Source organism: Lichenostomus cassidix, chromosome 13, assembly GCF_008360975.1.
Source record: "Lichenostomus cassidix isolate B80296 chromosome 13, HeHo_3.0, whole genome shotgun sequence".
Taxonomy (NCBI): domain Eukaryota; kingdom Metazoa; phylum Chordata; class Aves; order Passeriformes; family Meliphagidae; genus Lichenostomus; species Lichenostomus cassidix.
In genome coordinates, this window is record NC_139494.1 from 13,564,769 (window position 1) to 13,581,546 (window position 16,778).

The following is a 16,778-nucleotide window of genomic DNA, read 5'->3' on the forward strand; positions in this document are numbered from 1 at the left end:
GCATATCCTTGAAATTACACTTGGAAACTATTACTTGGACAGTTACTTTAGAGGCATTCTTGGAGGTCATTACAGTTTTTGTCAGGAGCAGTTTAATTCTCTGCCATTTTCCACTTTTGTTATTATTGTGGATTGTCATGGGAGCAGGTTAATTTGGTCCAATTTCCTCCTCGTGTTCTGTCCCTCATCTCATGAATGCAAACACGTGGAAACTGGACTGTGCAGGAGATTAAACCTGTGGCAACAAGTAATTCCTGTGACAGAGGCTTTAATGAGAAGAGAAAAAGACCTTAAAATATCTCCTTTCACTTAATAAGGATAATCTGAGCAGTGGTAGGAAAACCAGTGGAGGACAGCTCTGACCTGTGCTGGTCACGTTGCAAGCCATGGTGGGACTGGCCTTTGGGCATGTGATGTGACAAAGTGACTCCACGGGCTGGCAGGATTAAAGCCATCTCTTTGAAAAGCAAAAAAAAACTCCTCAGAAGTGGCCTGGGAGAAAAAAGTACACAAAGGGCCAACTTGCAGTGGTTTATTCCACACTGTCCTCTGCCCCTGCTCAGTGCTGAGGACAATGTGGAAATAGCCAAAGCCTGTCCAGTGCCAGATGTGTAGAAAAAGGCATGAGAAATGAATGAAAAAGGCATAAGACACTGAACCTGTCTCAGACAAACCTTTCCAGTTTTTGGCAGTCGCTGGCTTGGGGGCTTTCAAGCAATACCTTTAGGTACTAAGTCCTCATGACTTTGTCTAGTCCTTTACTGAATCCTTTTAAAAACTCTTTGTCTTGTGCAATAACTTGTGTCAAGGAGTTCCATAAATTAACTGTGTAAAAAAGCACTTTATTTAATTTGTGTTAGACATGCTGCCTGATCATTTCATCAGATTCCACCCCTCACTCCCATTTATTAAGTTGGTAGTAGGTGCCCTCTCATTACCTTTCCACTCTGGATTTTGCAGACCTGTTACTCCCCCCTCCATCACTCCCCTTCCATGCTCTAGAGAGAGGAATGAAGGAATTCTGAAGGAATTCAGACCTGTTAAGTGGGAGAGGCCAGCTCAGAGCTGCTGCTTAGGGTCAGGGTCATTGAGCAGTGCCCTGGCCTTCACAGTCAGCACTCAGCCAAGGAGTGCAGCATTCCCAGGACACTGACAGGACCTATCCAGCTGCCCAGGAAGGCTTTAGCATGTTTTTTAGGGTAACTTTTTGCAGCTGGAATCAGTGAGTTTGTCACTTGCCAGAAATCCTTGCCCATCATCCTAGGGATAAAATCATTACTTTTTGGGAGTTTATTGGTAGCAGGGCTCTGATTGATAACTAATCCAAGCTCTGGGTTTCTCCTGAGCCTTCTCTTGCTGGCTCATCTCTTGACCTTTCCCCAAACCTCAGCATCCTTTGCCCAGAGGAGCAAAGGGAGCAGGATGAAGAACAAGTGCAATATTTCAGTGAGATTGCCTGGTCCATCACTTAGATGTGAGCCTGAACTTAGCTCAGCAGGTCACTCAAACCCTCCTCACTCTGTGCTGGCATCTCACTGACTTCTCTGAAAGCCAAACACACATAAACCATGTTCTAGTTTCTCCCTGGATCAGGCTGAGCGTGGTCTCCTTGCCATGGCTCAGCTGTAACTCTGCTCCTCCTGCTCCTGACCTGCTGGGAGAGACGGGGTAAAAGTCAAAGCAAACTCTGTGCCTCCAGGCTCCCTGCTTGTCACTTGGAACACTAAATCCTCTGCCTCCTTGCAATCTGTGGTGAAAGATCTCTGTATAAATGTTACTAAAAGACTGTCATGGCAGCAGCTTGGAGGTTACACCCACCATCTGAGAGGCTTTTGTTGTTGGAAACTGGCTCATTTATATGTGAAGAAATCAATATTTTTATGAGCTGAATGCTGGGTGTTTTTCCCCCCCAGTTCTGGATGCTCCCAAAAGCAAGAATGTTTCCATCGGGTATTAAAATCTGGCTTTAGCTTTCGGCAGCAGGCAAGGATGTGTGTTATTACTGTACTTGGACTAAATGTCACTCAGGATAATGCAGAGCTGCAGACAAGCATTGCTCTAAAAGCAGGCCCTTGTCTCTCTGTATTTCCTCAGCACACTGAACGTTTGGCTAAGCTCCAGGAACTTTCCAAACACAAACAAGCATTTATGTATTAAGCCTTTTTATCAGTCTGTGCTCTGTCTGAGCTGGGATGTGGGCAGCCTTTCTAATAAGGTGTATGCAGAATTGTTAATGGCTTTCCCATCCACCTGTGCAGCAAAAATATCCCAAATTTTAAATATTGAATCACTAAAAGTTTGGGTTTTTAGAAATACATCACTGTCTTCCTTTCACTAAAAAGTATTAGAAGAATGGGGTAATTAGTGACGTGATAAAAGACTTTTTTTTTTTTTTTTAAGTAGATGGATTGCTGCGTGTGTATGGTGAGGACATGAAATGCAGGTTGAAGCTTTTGGATGTGGCTTGTGCTGGAATGAGCTTTGGCAGCAGTGGCCCATCACTGTCCCCTGGTCAGTGGGTGACAATCCCAGCACCCTCCAGGGAGCAGAGAACAACCAAACTAGAAACACTCGTGCAGCTTTGTAAGACAGCCAGCAATTCAGGATTGCTAACTGCATTTCTAACAAAAATAGCACTATCATTAACAGCAGGGGCAAGGGGGAGCTGGGAACAGAAGGATTCTGTGCCATCTCCAGTCTCCCAACACTATTTGGGGGTGACTGCCCTGGAGTCATTGCAATCTCACTGGCATTTCAGCTTGATGAAGTTTGAATTGCTGATGCTCAAGATGAGCTTGTTGTGAACTCTAGGAAAGGATTTCAGGGCTTTTACTCTGCTCTCTTCACCAGACTCGCTGAAATGAAAAAGAGATGCATTTGAAATACATACATTTAAATATGTAGATGTATTTTACATTTGAAGATGCAATCTGTGGTTCAGTCCTTAGTTTATGTCTCTTATGGCAGTGGGATGATCTCCAAAATAAGCTACTACGTCTGAATGCTACCACAGCAAAACTTGGTCTCAAATAGTGCCTTGAAATAAAGTCTCATCAGCTGCAAGATGTGCTTTGTATTCAGAATGTTGATCATATGGACTCATTTCCCATACATTTATGGGTCCCATGCTATCCTCTCCCTCCTTAGGCAGCAGCAGATAGTCCTCAAAAGTGAAATTTAAACATAAATGTTTGTCTCTTTGGATTCAGATTTCACTTGCATCAAATAGCATCTGAAATGATCTCATTTATGTTTTCATCAAATAGGTAAGTAGGAGTTATTGAGTGATATCCTGAAACTCTTTGGGGAGCTCAACACAAGTGAGCTGCATGTGTGCAGGTATGAAAGGGGACAAGACTGGGGTCTCCCAGCTGCATTTGCTGTGCTCCCTTGTCAGGATCCTCATCACTAAAACAGCTGAGAAAGGGACAAGAGAGCAGTGTGGGGGCAAAGCAGCTCTGCAGAGCAGGGCTGTGGTGGTGGCAGCTGCTCAGGAAGGTGGTTGGAAGCACCAGGTCTTGTCTGTGTCCAGACTGAAGGTTTCAGAGAGCTGTGGGTGGAGGACAATTCTGAGTGAGCTGCTGTCACAGAAGTGAGTTCACGTGCTGAATGAATTGGGCTTTGAGGAGTAGTCTTTGATATGCCACACTGTTTCTTGAAAAATCAAATATTTGGGTTCAGCCACAGTTCAGTTTTAAACCTCTGAGGTAATACTGGAGTTCATCATGCCTCTCTTTCATTCCAGGAGCATTTATTTATTTTTTTCTCACCCCTGTTTCTGATTGGTCCCTGTTAGCATGCAGCTCTCCTTGCATCTGGAGATCAAAAAATCCTGTCTATATGACAGAGCTATTGAAAGTAGAAAGGGGATAAAAGAGTGATAGCTGGGAATAAAGCCAATGTTGTGATTTCTCTAAAAGCACCCTTCTGAAGTGCAAGTGCTCCGAAAAGGCACCAGATGTTGTGTGTGTGTATTTTTAATATAGCTTTGACTAGAGGGAAGAGATAAAGATGGTTATCTCTAAAAAAAGGAGATTTGGGACAGGAGATGATGAGCTGAAGACCAAATGCTCCTCTTCGTTTGTACTTCTTGTCAGGGAGAGGAAGAACATTTCAGCTCATTGATCTTTGGGCTGGATCATCTGTGGCTAGTAGGCAGCAACACTTTGAACCACAAGTTTCTCAGCATTAGCCTTTCTTCTCCTCAAATAAAGAGGAGGTGCCTTTAGCACCTGCTGTGGTTTGGGATTCCTATCCCTGTGCAGTGGGATCCCCTCACACGTGCTTGAGGCAATGAACCTCCTCTCAGAGCAGATCTCCAGGTCTGCCAAGAGAGGAGGAAAAAGGGACAACAGCTGGATCTCCCCATCCTGCTGCTCTGCTGGTACTTGCACAGGCACTGCAGTTTGGGAAAATAAGCGTCTGATGGGGTTTCTTGTGTGAAGTTGTTGTTGGAGAGCTGCCTGCAAGGCAGGGCAAAGGGCTGCACAGGGAGGCAGATTGGTCCCTGCAGTCCAAGATCCATGCTAGGGCTTGGCAGCCCCAGTCCTTGGCAGTTTCAATCCTCCCAGGGACTCTTCCTTTCTTTCTGTTCCCCATTTTAGCAGGACAGGCTATCTCTGGTGGCCCTCACCTGGATAATGCACTTACCTTGAGCCCTGTGCATCTCTTCAGCAGAGACCTCAGAGCAGGGAGAACTTATAGATGTGACCCAGGTCACACTGGGACAAATGTGGGTGCTCTGTGAGAGAAATCCCCTTGCTAAATGGTTTGCAGGCACTCGGCTGACACGACCTCGCTGAGACTGGAGGAGCTATGGCAGAAGTTTCTGCTCAGCAGCTGTGAATTATGAGCACTGCTGAGCCTCTGTTCTGCTTCTGAACACATCTCCACGGGCAGGATGAGCTGAGAACAAAACAAGGGGCTCAGGAGGAAAGGGAGGCAGCTCTGTGGGCTGGGAAGACTGAGATTTTTTTTCTTTCCCCCTCAGTCATTCATCTGAAGAACTCAAATTACAAAATGAAGCTGATAATGCTGAGGTAGCCTGATGATTGCCACGGGGGTCAAGGAGCCACTGTGCTCCTCAGTGCCAAATCACAAATGCTCTGAGCAGCTCTGAGTGGTGTGAGACCCTTTCTGTGTCAGTCATTGCTGCTTTACAAGAAAAGAGAGAGAGGAGAAAGGGAAGGAGAAGGAATCTCCTGGAAAACCTGGGAGACTGCACCAGAGACCTCCTGGGGCACATTAGCAATCTTAATGTTGTTTGTGGGCATATTGTTAAGAAAACATTTCTAAATAATAGCTTTGTTGCAGTTTGTCTATGAAGAAAGCTTCCTTAAGCATGATTTCTCCCAGGACAGTTAGTGTTTTTCTTTTCTTTGGACAAACACAGAAGGGTAAAATAGATCCATCCACAAAAGCCCCAAAAGCTGCTGCTTTCACCAGCAGAGCTGGCTGTCAGCTGGGATGGCCAGGAGCATCACTCTTGGAGCATCTCAGTAATTGGACTTTGCCAAGGAAGAAGTAAATAAAAGGTATCCGGTGAGGATTGCTCCAATAGCTTGGATTTCACAAATTGAAAACATATTAACTTCTGACAGCTCTGTTCTTCTATAGACAAAACAGCTGCATTCCCAGGAGCTCTGTGCTTAAAGTTTTAAACCTTTTCCCTTCTGGTGAATTCTTCGTGCATCTAAAGAAGGCTCCCAGAGCCTCTTTTTTTTTTTTTACACTGTTTTGCACCTTGGTTTATCATTCAACACCAAAGCCAGCAGGCTCAAAATGTTCTTTTGCATCTGATTTGGCAGCATTTCACATCCTCTTGGCACTGGGACATGTGTTTATGTCTCTTACTCCATGGGGTATGAGGCAGTAACAAATTTGGACCTCCAAATTTGGACATATTTCTTACATTTGGACCTCCAAATTTGGACATATTTCTTACATTTGAACCCAGGGTTGGATATATTCTCTGGGACTCTGCAAGATTCCAGCTCATTTATTCTTTCTTCTGCCCATCCTGCCTCTGTTTTTGGTGCCTGCTGAAAAAAACTGAAAGTAAAACCTTCCTTAAATTTTTGGAGACAAAAAACGTCAGGTGCATCTTAGAAACAGGCTTTTAGTTTGAGTTCATGGCTGCTCTGTCCTGCTAGGCTGTGCACAGTGTATTCCAGACTGGGAAAGGTTGGGAGGAAGGAGACTTGTGCACTTGTTAATATCATAACAGCACTTTCTCAGGCTCCTAGAGAGAAAGCTCGCTGCTTTGCCTCAGTCTGCCAAAAAAGTTGAGTCAATAGGGGCCTTTTTTTTTTTTTTTTTTTTTTTTCCCCTTTTCCACATGAATGAATTTGGCTTGTGGATTTTCCAGTAAATCACTAGAAAACTATTTGTGATTTGGCCTTCTGTGGATGACTTCTGCTCTCACTGCCGGTTACACCAAATAGAAAAACTGACAGGAAGGCAGATTTATACTCCTTGTCTTGATATAAATTTGGGACACTTTTTGCTTAGTAATGGGTTACAGCCAACCCTTTCCTGTATCCACGAGAAGGAGAGGTAGATCCAAGGTTGTTTTTTTAACAAGTAGAGATGAGTGGAGCATGAAAGACTTGTGAGGCAAACGTGCCAGGTAATGTTGGACGGAACTGGAACAGTTTTTCAGGCTTCTTGGGAAGCTGATGTGCTGCTCTTAGGGCATTTTCATGCACACATCCCTTGAAAACATCCTAGTTTTGTATATGTCAGTGATCAAATCCATGCCTTTGCAGAGAAGAACCCAAAAATTCATTTCTACTGAGCCTTGCTAGGCATTGCTAACTGGCTTTGAAAACTTCAGCTTATAATTACTTTTGATTATATCAATGTTTATATGCTACTGTGAGTGCTATGGGCCAGATGGTACAGCTGTTGTTACCTGCATTGCAGATGCAATTTGGCCCAAATGGTGGTGTTAAGTCACCCCCAAATGTCTCTTGGGTGTCAGAGTTAAATATTACCTTCTGTGAGCATTATTTTCCCCTCCTACATATGAAACAGGACGAAATAGGTAGCGTGAAAGGAAAAGAAAAATGCAGCCAACAAGTACAGCTGATACAAGGCTAATCCCTGGCAGCAGCTTTGGGATGTCACAGCACAAACAAGACAGCAGCCTTCAGACTTCACTAGTCATCCCAAAAGAGCAGGTCCCAGACACCTGGGATAGGATTAGGAGAGTGCAGAAGCATAGAAGCTGTGCTGTTTTTGCAATCCTTTCCATCCCTGAGCTGCTCTGTGCAAAGACATCCTACAGATACAGCTGGGCAGGGCGTGGCTGGAGACAGCAGGACATTTCAGTGCTGCTCAAAGTGCTTCTTGCTCATCAGGGGGATTTAGTGTGGTCACTTAGAAAAGAGGCAGCTGGACTGATTTAGCAGCTGCTGTACTGTGTGGTACCTAATACACTTGACATCTAATGGAGGGAAGGCACAAAAATCAGAGAGGCAAGTTGAAATTACCCATAATTACAGTTGGCAGTACTTGTGATTTTACCAAATGTCTTGGGGTATTTGGTAATGTTTGAGAGTCCTGTGATTATGCAAGGCTGTTCCTTTGCAAAGAGGGAAATAAAAGACATTTCAAGAGGCTGTTCAGGTTTCCCTTTCTGCATCCTCACTGCTGTCTCTGCTGCATGTCCCAATGTACTCATCACACCTCTAGCAGGGCTCCTGTCCTGGATGTCTGCAATGCATCCAAGCTTCAGCTGAGCCTTTTGAAGTGACAACTGGGAATTAGGCACCCCAATTCTAGGAGATTTGCTGGACTTTGGCATCACTGCAAAACCCTGCCTTGGTGCTGCTTTCAGTGCTGGGACTGTGTGGTGGAAACCAGAATATCTGATTTCCACAGAGCTCAGCATGTTCCTCTTAATTTCTGTTTGCTGTTTATATTAAAACTTGTTTTGTGATCTTACAGTTTTTAATCTCAGCAGAACCATCTGTGCTAGGCTAGGTGGGATGATTTTCTGGAATAATTTCTCATGTCTCTTTACCATTTTCTTGGTACCACCTGATTTTTTTTTTTTTTTTTGTGTTGCTGTTGTTCTGTGTATCCATGGGAGCCACAGTCAAATTATTTCAGTTCTTCAGGACGTCCTGAAGACTGTGGGCTCTTCACAGGTTACTTCTCCATTTCTCCAGAGCTCTTCCAAAGAAGTCAGGGATTACTACACATTGTGTTGCTTTCTAAGCCTTTGAAAAGCCAGTTCCCTCCAGGCTGGGCAGATGTTGCAGTGATATCTGCACATGACTGGTGGATTTGGCTGATTTGGGTTTCCTTTGGAGATCTGCTGTGAGTTTCCCAGTTTCAGGTAATAAAACATGTCAAGGATCTAAGGTTTTCAGGTTTTTTCTCAGCTGCAAAGTTGCAGTTCCTGGCCCTTCTAGAAGCAGGTAGAAATTTGAAGTAGATGGAATTAAATGGTTTTGTATCTGGATGGGTCTCGTAAGCCCTTGGACTGCTAAATGTTGTCTAATCTTAAATAAAAGGCTGATATTTGTTGTAGTTACATGTGTGTAAAAGGGAGCAGTCTGCAGGATTTGGGGGCAGCATTTTCTGAAACCTTTTCATAAAGTGGAGGTACTTATAAACTGAATTTTGTGGCTATTCACTTTATCTAAAGTGGGCCTGACCCAGCACAAGGCGAGCTCCCACACCTCTGAATTCAAGCAGAGATGTTATTTCTTGCAGGGCTTTTGCATTTCTGGGGGAAAGCTGCCCTGCTTAGCTTAGGCTGCAGTCCAGACACTTAAATTTGGAGTTTCATGGGGAAAATCATGTCAATTTTTTAAAACATTAGCTTGTTGGGGGATATTTAAATAGAATTGATGTGCTCAGTGCATGTGTCCTTTTCCAATTCTTTTTGGTTTGTGTAACTCGTGTTCTCCTCATGCTTCAAATCCATCGTAACAAAAAAAAGTTTCTCATTTACTTAGACTTTCCCCAAGTTTCAATACTTGTTAGTTCACAGAGCATGAAGAAGCTGAATGCTATTATATTTCCTATTTACTGTTTGCAGTTATAATACCCCTCTTAATGGTGTGAAATATAAATGAATTATGTGCCCTCATTTGTGGTTGCAAGTTGCTGTTATAAATAATGCAAACGGATGCTCATGTGGTAGCAAATGAAATTTTTTCGAAAAGAAAGAACAGGAAGGATGGAAGAAAAGAATATTTTTGCTGGGCTTGTGGCATGCAGTAATGTGTGACTGAGTGTGCAGAACTCTTCATAGATGCACTCCTCTTTTTGTTTGTTTGGTTTGGTTTAATTTAAGTTTTTTGTCTTAAAATCTGCTTATATTCCAAAATGCCATTCTGGTCTTGCCTTGATTTTCCTGTTAGAGATGAAAAATATGCTTTAAAAATAAATTTAATTGCAGAAAAAAATAGAAACTTGATATATAAATCTTTTGCCAGGACTATGGGAATAAATGTTTTCTACAAGATATAGAGTGCAGGTCTGGTTTTGAAATCAGTGAAGCAACTAAGTTTATTTCTAATACCTAGGATACCATAAATAATTCATTTAGTGTTGTAATTTATCGTTACTCACAAATAATAAAAAATCAAGTTTCATATATTTATTTTAAAAGTTTTCCAGCAGTGTTTTGGGAACTGCATCCTTAATTGTAAGTACAGATCACCTCAGTTAAGAGTCAGGTTTGCTGGTACTATTTCTTTACAGGGCTGAGACCATATCTGCCTCCCCCTGCACAAACTTGATGATGCTTTTGAAAATGAGAAACAGATAGAAGAAAACCTGAAGGCATCTGACAAAAAAAAAAAAAATTCTGGCCTGAAATTAATAGAATTGGTCATGTAATCCATATTATTCTTTTAAATATTTTGTTGAATTGCAACTCAGATTGTACAGTCTTGAGTGATGAGGGTCTAAATACATTCTTTCTAGCTTTATTCTTTAATAACTGAAGTAAAACTGATCATAATTCTTCATTATGTGTTAAGTTTCAATAAAGTATTTTGTTCAGAAAAATACATATGTTATCAGCTTCCTGAATTATGCAAGTATTACATTCGAAGACCATCCTTCTTGTTCCCTTTGGCATTGCATATTTATTCCCATTTCTCTTTTATTCTTCATTGCCAGTTTTGACTGCTTGGCTCGGGCATGGGAGTTTATCAAAATAAAAAATGTTTTGTTTTAGATCAGTGTGAACAAGGGCTGGTGAAATGATTAAGTGAAAACAGGAGTGAAAGGTATCTCCTTGAACATCAGCAACTAGAGTGAGGGGTAGTGGGGTTTTTTTGGGGTTTTTTGTTTGTGTTTGGTTTTTGTGGTTTGTTTGTTTTTTGTTTTGGTTGGTTTTGAACTGCCTGCTGAGTTTATATCCAAATGTCCCCAGTTTGCTGTTTTGATAAGTCCTGCAGCATCTCCTTGTGCTTGCAGCTTTGAGGTTACTTTGAATAACTCACATCCATGTTAGAGAAGGGAAGCATCAAGGCTGGTCTGGGGATTTTCCAGAGTTGGGATGCAGTCTGAGCTCTCTGCACCTCTGCAAGAGAGTAATTTATATCTGTACTGAGTCCAGACTGCTGCATCCCCATATCCAGCACTGAGATAACGTTCATTGTCCCCAGCATGCAGTGAGTTGTTAAGTTTTTCCAGCAAAGCCAATTCCAAGCTATGAGACTCAGCTAAGGATGTGTTTGGGGGTGCTGAGGTGTTACAGCAGCAGACACAGTGCTGCTTTTTGCCAGACTCTTTTCCTTGGGTGAGTTTCAGGGAAATTTTGTCTTCCCTCAGATGAGCCTGCTGGAGAGGGAAGTCGATAGTCACACTTTCAGGATGATGATGATGATGATGATGGAAGAAAAAGACTGCCATGAAATCACAACAAGGATCCTCCCCTGCCTCTTTTCCTTGGTCTCTACCTTCATTTGTCTCGGCAAGCTTGAATTGCAGTCCCATTGCTATTAACCTTTCGACTGCTGGCACTTTACCCAGTGCGCTGAGCCCCAGCTGGCAGAGGAAGGGAGGATTGGAGCTGCTCTGAGGTGATGAATTGGCATTGGCACTTTGCTCAGCAGCCACTCTGCAAAGTGGGAAATGTGCTGGGCACCTCTGGGGTCTTGGTGCTGTCTGGGTACCACCTGTAAAAACCTGAGATCCAGGAGGAAAGAAAAAGGGGAAGGGTTGGCAGATTGGAAGGGCTGTTTTGTTTCGCTCCTTCCTTCTACAACTAGCTGCTTTACCTCTGGAAAAGGAAACAAATTTTCTCAGCTCTCATGGCAGCATCAGCCTCCTGGAGGGGATCACCAGGTTAGCCTGTGTCTCCCAAGGGCTGCTCCCTTCTCTCTCAACCCAGCAGCACTTCCAGACATTCCTGTGCCCCCAGGTTCTCGCTGGCTCTCCACACTGCCACCAGCCCTTCCTGGAGCTCCATGGCCGTGCAGCTCAGGGCTGTGCTGGCTGTGCTGTGGCTGTGACAGTGCCAGAGCTGCCATCTGCTCTGTGCAGGGCAGGGAACATCCTGTCCTGGCTGCCTGTGCCTGGCGGTGCAGCACACAGCAGGTGCTCCCATCAAACACTGATGGAGTTGGTGCTCCTTGGCAGGCAGGGAGGCTGCTGAGCATGGGAGCTGCTGGCAGATCAGATCCTCCTGCAGCACAGACTCTGAGCCTGCTGGGCCTCCCAGGTACATGGCTGGGCACAAGCAGCCTCTGTTCTGGTGCTTTCATCATCCTGCTCCACAGAATTGCACTAGATAAATGTCAGCAAATGACTCTGTCTCCAGTTAATGAAGTGAGTTTTTTGCCTTAAAGAGCTAATTGTCCATCTCTTCTGGATGAGAAATGCAGCGCTTTCTTTTTATTTTTTTTTTCTCTAGCGATGTGGCAGAATTTACAGATGTGCAAATACTGTGGGCAACATCTATTATTTAACTTTCATTACCATTAATATGATTTAAATTGATGGCATTTGTCAGAACGGTTTATGTGTTGTAGAAGACGCCTTAGGGAACTGCTTTTGGAAGAGGAGAAATTCAGGAAAAGAGAAGTTGGTTTAGTGGCTAGAGGAGAAAGGGCTCTGGAGACTTGAGTTTAGCTCTAGTGAGAGCTGAATTTGCTTCCCTGTAGGACCTCATGGAAATATTGCAAGGCCAGAGTTTCTCCAGAATTCACCTCCTGTTTATACAGCTTCCTGAAGTGGCTGGATTTTCCTAACAGGTCCAGCAACACAATTGAGATATGAGCTTCATAATTTCGTGTCCACTTCAGGAGAAAAATACAAGAACAGGTGGGAGGCAAAACCCACATAGATTTGTTCAGATGTGACCAAGGAGCATTAGCTGTGATTTGCACATTCTGTAGACCTGATTGTGCAGTGATATAACTGGAAAATCTGTCTTATTGGAGCTCAAAGGTGGCTGTGTCTGAAAGGACATGAGTGGAGAGATCTAGGTGTACAATTTTGAGGGTGGAAGGATTATAGAACCATATATTCAAGCATCAGATGTATTGTTGCCTGAGCAGGCTAGGTAGTTTAGAGGCTGGGTGACTGAGTGTTTTGCTTTCATCTGCTGAGAGGGGGAGAGAGAAAAAGAAGAGTTTGAACAGAAGGGTTTCAGTTTAAGGACAGTACTGCAGCAGGAGCTCTTTCCTACCTCTGCTGGCTTCTGCCTCTCAGGGGGCTCTGCCCAGGCAGTGTGTCTGGCAGTGCTGCTTTAGTCATTACTTGTGTCTGTGTGGGTGAATGCAGCACAGGCAGGAGGCCTGCCTCTCTTAATCCCTTTTACATTTCAATTCTTAAGCAATTTCAGAAGAATAAACTCCTTTTTTTTTTTTTTTTTAAGTGGATTTGAAGAAATGGGAGAAAACAAAAAGAAAACCTAAATTCCGAGACCTTAATTCCCAGTCACTGGTATTATTCTTAATTTAGGTTAATGCAAGGGACTCAATCTGTGATAAGCAAACCCAAATGTCTGGTTATAGCAGTGCAGAGCTCCCTGCAAGGGGGAGATTTGAGCTGCCATCCTCTCCTCTTCATTCTTTTCTGGTTTTATTTGCTGGACAAGGAGTACTCCTTTAATAAAACCTCTGACTTGCACAGCAGGCTGTGTGAAAGAGCCTCTTAAAACCTCCCAGGCAATTGGTACTGGGCTAAAAGTGAAAGATGACCCCAAATGCAGTAGTTGCTGAAGTTTCACCTAAACCACTTGGGTAGTAGATGCAGTATAGCACAAAAATAGCTAACAGCATTTCAGCAGCCTTGTTAGGAGCTGAATTCTGTCTTGACCAGACACAAAACTCACTGCTGTCAATCTGTAGATAAGGAGTTGCTGTGTGCCAAAAAAAAAAACCATATCAGTGTTTCTTCTGCAGAGGGACAGATGGGCAGAGAGAGCTGCTCCCCACTTGGACATGAATGTTCCTGACATTGGTATTGGGTACAGATCTGCTGGGTTTATTTCCAAAGTTGTGTGGAGACTTGTGTGCTGAGAAACACGTGAAGGTTTTACCTTCTCTTGCATTGAGCATGAAATGGTAGCAACTTTCTAAACTCTCTTGGCCAGGGATGACCTGGTGAGGAGGGAACATCCTCTCTCATTGTGAATCCCCAAAATCTCATGGTTGCATTTTTAATGTCTACTGCAAAAAAATCTATGGCTGTGGACCACCTGTTTCTGATTCCTACACGCCTCCAAGGAAGTGTTGCTGTTAAAAATTCAGAGGCTCTGGCTGCCTCTCTGGTTTGTTCATTCTGCCCCTGTACAGCAGTGGTTTCTGGAAATGCTGGCCAGCAGAGCAGCTCGAGCTGCAGTTTATCTTGGTATGGAATATGGGCAGGAGCTCTGGTGAGGAGTGAGCTCCCCAGGCTGGAATCACTTACAGTTTAAGCTGAAAGGTCACCTACCTGTCAAAATCTTCACAGCACTGATTTTTCAAGCCATTTTTCATAGCAGGATGAACTCAAGACTCATTGAATCTTTTCACAGTTACTAAGTATGGTCTTTTTTCCTGTGCCTTGGATTGAGGCACAACAAGAACATTTGAGAGAGGCTCTTAAAGTTTCATCTCCTGGGACAGAAAATGGGAGAAGGAGCCCTTTTCTTTGGCTTATTTTCCAAGGGAAGGGGTATCACTTAGATACAGCCTGGGACAAGTGCTACACACCAGGCTAAAGTGGTCTGGGAAGCTTTGAAGAACTATCCATACTGCCTTTGAATTGTTTATATATCTGAAATGGGTTTTCTGGCTGAGCTGTGGGCTTTGGGATTCTCTGCTTGGATCTGCTTCTCTTCTCCAACTTCACCCTGTGTATGATGCTGAAGAGGTATAGACATTGCTTGCCTTCAGATATAGTAGAGGTTCAAATATTTTGAGATTCAAGACTGAATAGTCCTCTTCAGGAATTGAGGCTCCAGCTGCAATGGTTTCTTGAGAAAACATTTCATTTTATGTTATCAGTAATGTTTGAGAGAACAAAAATAAAAAGAAAAGCCTTTTCAGAGAAATTGCTTCAGCATTCACAAAAGTTCCACAGATTTCCTGGGAAAAAAGATTTCTCAGTTCTAATCTGGTTTTTGACCAAGGTTTCAAACAAATCTAATTAACAACAGCAGCTTGCTTTTGTGTCAGGGCTTTTGCATGATAAAGGTGCATTTCAAACTCCTGCTCTGCATTAACATTATTTATTCAATGTCAGACCACTGCTATGGGACAAGTAGGCTCCTCCCAAAACAGGCAGCAACCAGCAGGGGAAGAGCAGGAGCTTAACTCACATTTCTTTGACTCCATGCAGGTGTTCTCCCTTTATATTGGGGGTTTTAGAATTACCTTGATGCAGAATGAGAAAACTTTTAAAATCCTTCGGAAATGTTACGAGTTCTTGAATTTGATGTCCCCAAATTAGTAATTATGTCCATGGCATGTTGTGAAGTCTCTCAATATTGGAGTACAGTAGACCTTTACTCATGTGAGAAACTAAATGCTGGTTTATCCATCTACATTAATGCCTGCTTGAGGAAACTTTTCCCTGACCTTCCAGTCTCTGAAAAGCAACAAGTGTGGAGATGTTGGGCATGTAGTTATCTGGTCTAACATCCAATGGGTAATTTGTTCTGACAATTTTTATGAGCAGGAAAAAAAACCCCTCATCAAATGTGTGTCTCACTTTCTGACCCCTCTCTGAGGTTCATTTACCTCCTGGAAGAACCACCTGCTTTCTGCTTTGATGCTCCATTTGCAGCACTTGGGGGAGGAATGATTATAGTGGCATGCAGCCACTGGTTAACTTCTTTCCAGATGTGTGCTCCAGATGGCTATCCTGAGAATCCACCCCACACCCAGATTTCCTGTTTAGCACTGACAGGCTGGATTTAGGCTGAAACACAATCTTCTGCTGTGCTCTCCTCCTTTGTAGCTGGTAGAATCCATGGAGTGGTGCAAGGCAAACACAGTCCCTAGAAAACCACACCTTATCTCTTCTTGACTCACAGGAAATATTGGAGAGAATTAATTAGCTCTCTAGAAGCCTGTCTTCATCTGTACAAATGGCTACAATTTGCTGCATTTCATGAAGATCAGAACTGACCCTCCGAAACTCAGTGTATTGGAACTGGACAAATGCACTTGAGCAAATGCAAATACTATTTTTATTAAGCATTCTCTGGGTTCACCCCAGATAATAGCTTCCCTCCTTGTTGCCTCTCTCACGTTTTCTGTTCCATCTCTCTGAACAACAGCACCAGCTCTCTATTCTCAAGCTCTCTCAGGATGTTATTTGTTTATCATCTTTCTTTGGTAACAACCAGTGTAGCTCAGTGATATAATTTGGCTTTGTGAAGTCCCAGTCACAGCAGAATGCAAAGTGGCTCCTCTCATTACTCTGGAGTTCAGGAAAGCTGAAACAAAAGGAAGAAAACAAGTTGTGCTCTCTCCTTGTGCTCCCTTCTCTATCTCTGCCTGCTTCCTAACAAAAGTCTTGTAGCTCTTATTTTTTCATAACACAGAATCAATAATTTTTTCCACAAGTTCCCTTGATCATCTCAGGGTACATAGCAGAGCTAGCTGAGCATTCTCCTCTCCAATCAGATCCCCTGCAGATGTGATACTGGGCTTAACAAAGCACATCAGCTCAGCTCTGTCTCACTCCTGACTTGGGATCAAGTTACCTCAGGGCATGGAGTGACTCCTCTGCAGGAGAACATCTGCTGAGGCACCAGGATACAGCACAGATCACAGGGAAAGAGGGGAGCCTGGAGAGCCCCAGCAGCTTTGCTGTGGGGGATTTGTTGTCTCCTGCCAGGTTCCAGCACACAGGTGTGTGATCCCAGCATCTGGAGGAGGTGCTGCTGGGTTAGGAGTGGCTCAGGTGGTACTTTCTGGAAGAAGTCACGTCTTTGAAGGTGACAAAGCCTCTCAAGCAACACACTGCTCTGGCATTGGTGACATCTTTAGGAATGAAAAAAACTAAGAAGTTATAGCCAAGAGAGGCAGGAAGAGTCTGGTGCTCCACAGTGTAACTTTTAAAAGGCTTCACCCCTGATGTGTGTCTCACAACTCCTTTCTGGGACAGAGCAAGAGGATGTAAGAAATGCTTGCAGGATGTGAAATCTGGCCAAAGCCACAGGGACACAGGGCTCCCCAAAGCCTTGGAGCCACTCCAAAACCTCTGTGACCAGCTGGAATCTCAGGACACAGGTCCAGCCCATGATGACAGCATGAACCCCCAGGTTTTGGGAGCCTGTGTGGTGCTGCAGGAGGAGAGCAGCACTGCTC

The 16,778-nt window shown here is 43.7% G+C and overlaps 1 long non-coding RNA gene across 1 annotated transcript in view; it reads left to right on the plus strand.

Annotated features, from left to right (window-relative positions):
- LOC146431310 (uncharacterized) overlaps positions 1 to 10,029 on the plus strand; it is a 41,133-nt gene extending 31,104 nt beyond the window's left edge. Inside the window, exon 2 of the long non-coding RNA XR_014854929.1 lies at positions 9,721 to 10,029. This is a non-coding gene — a long non-coding RNA (uncharacterized LOC146431310). The remainder of the gene's footprint in view (positions 1 to 9,720) is intronic.
- The last annotated feature ends 6,749 nt before the right edge of the window (positions 10,030 to 16,778 follow it).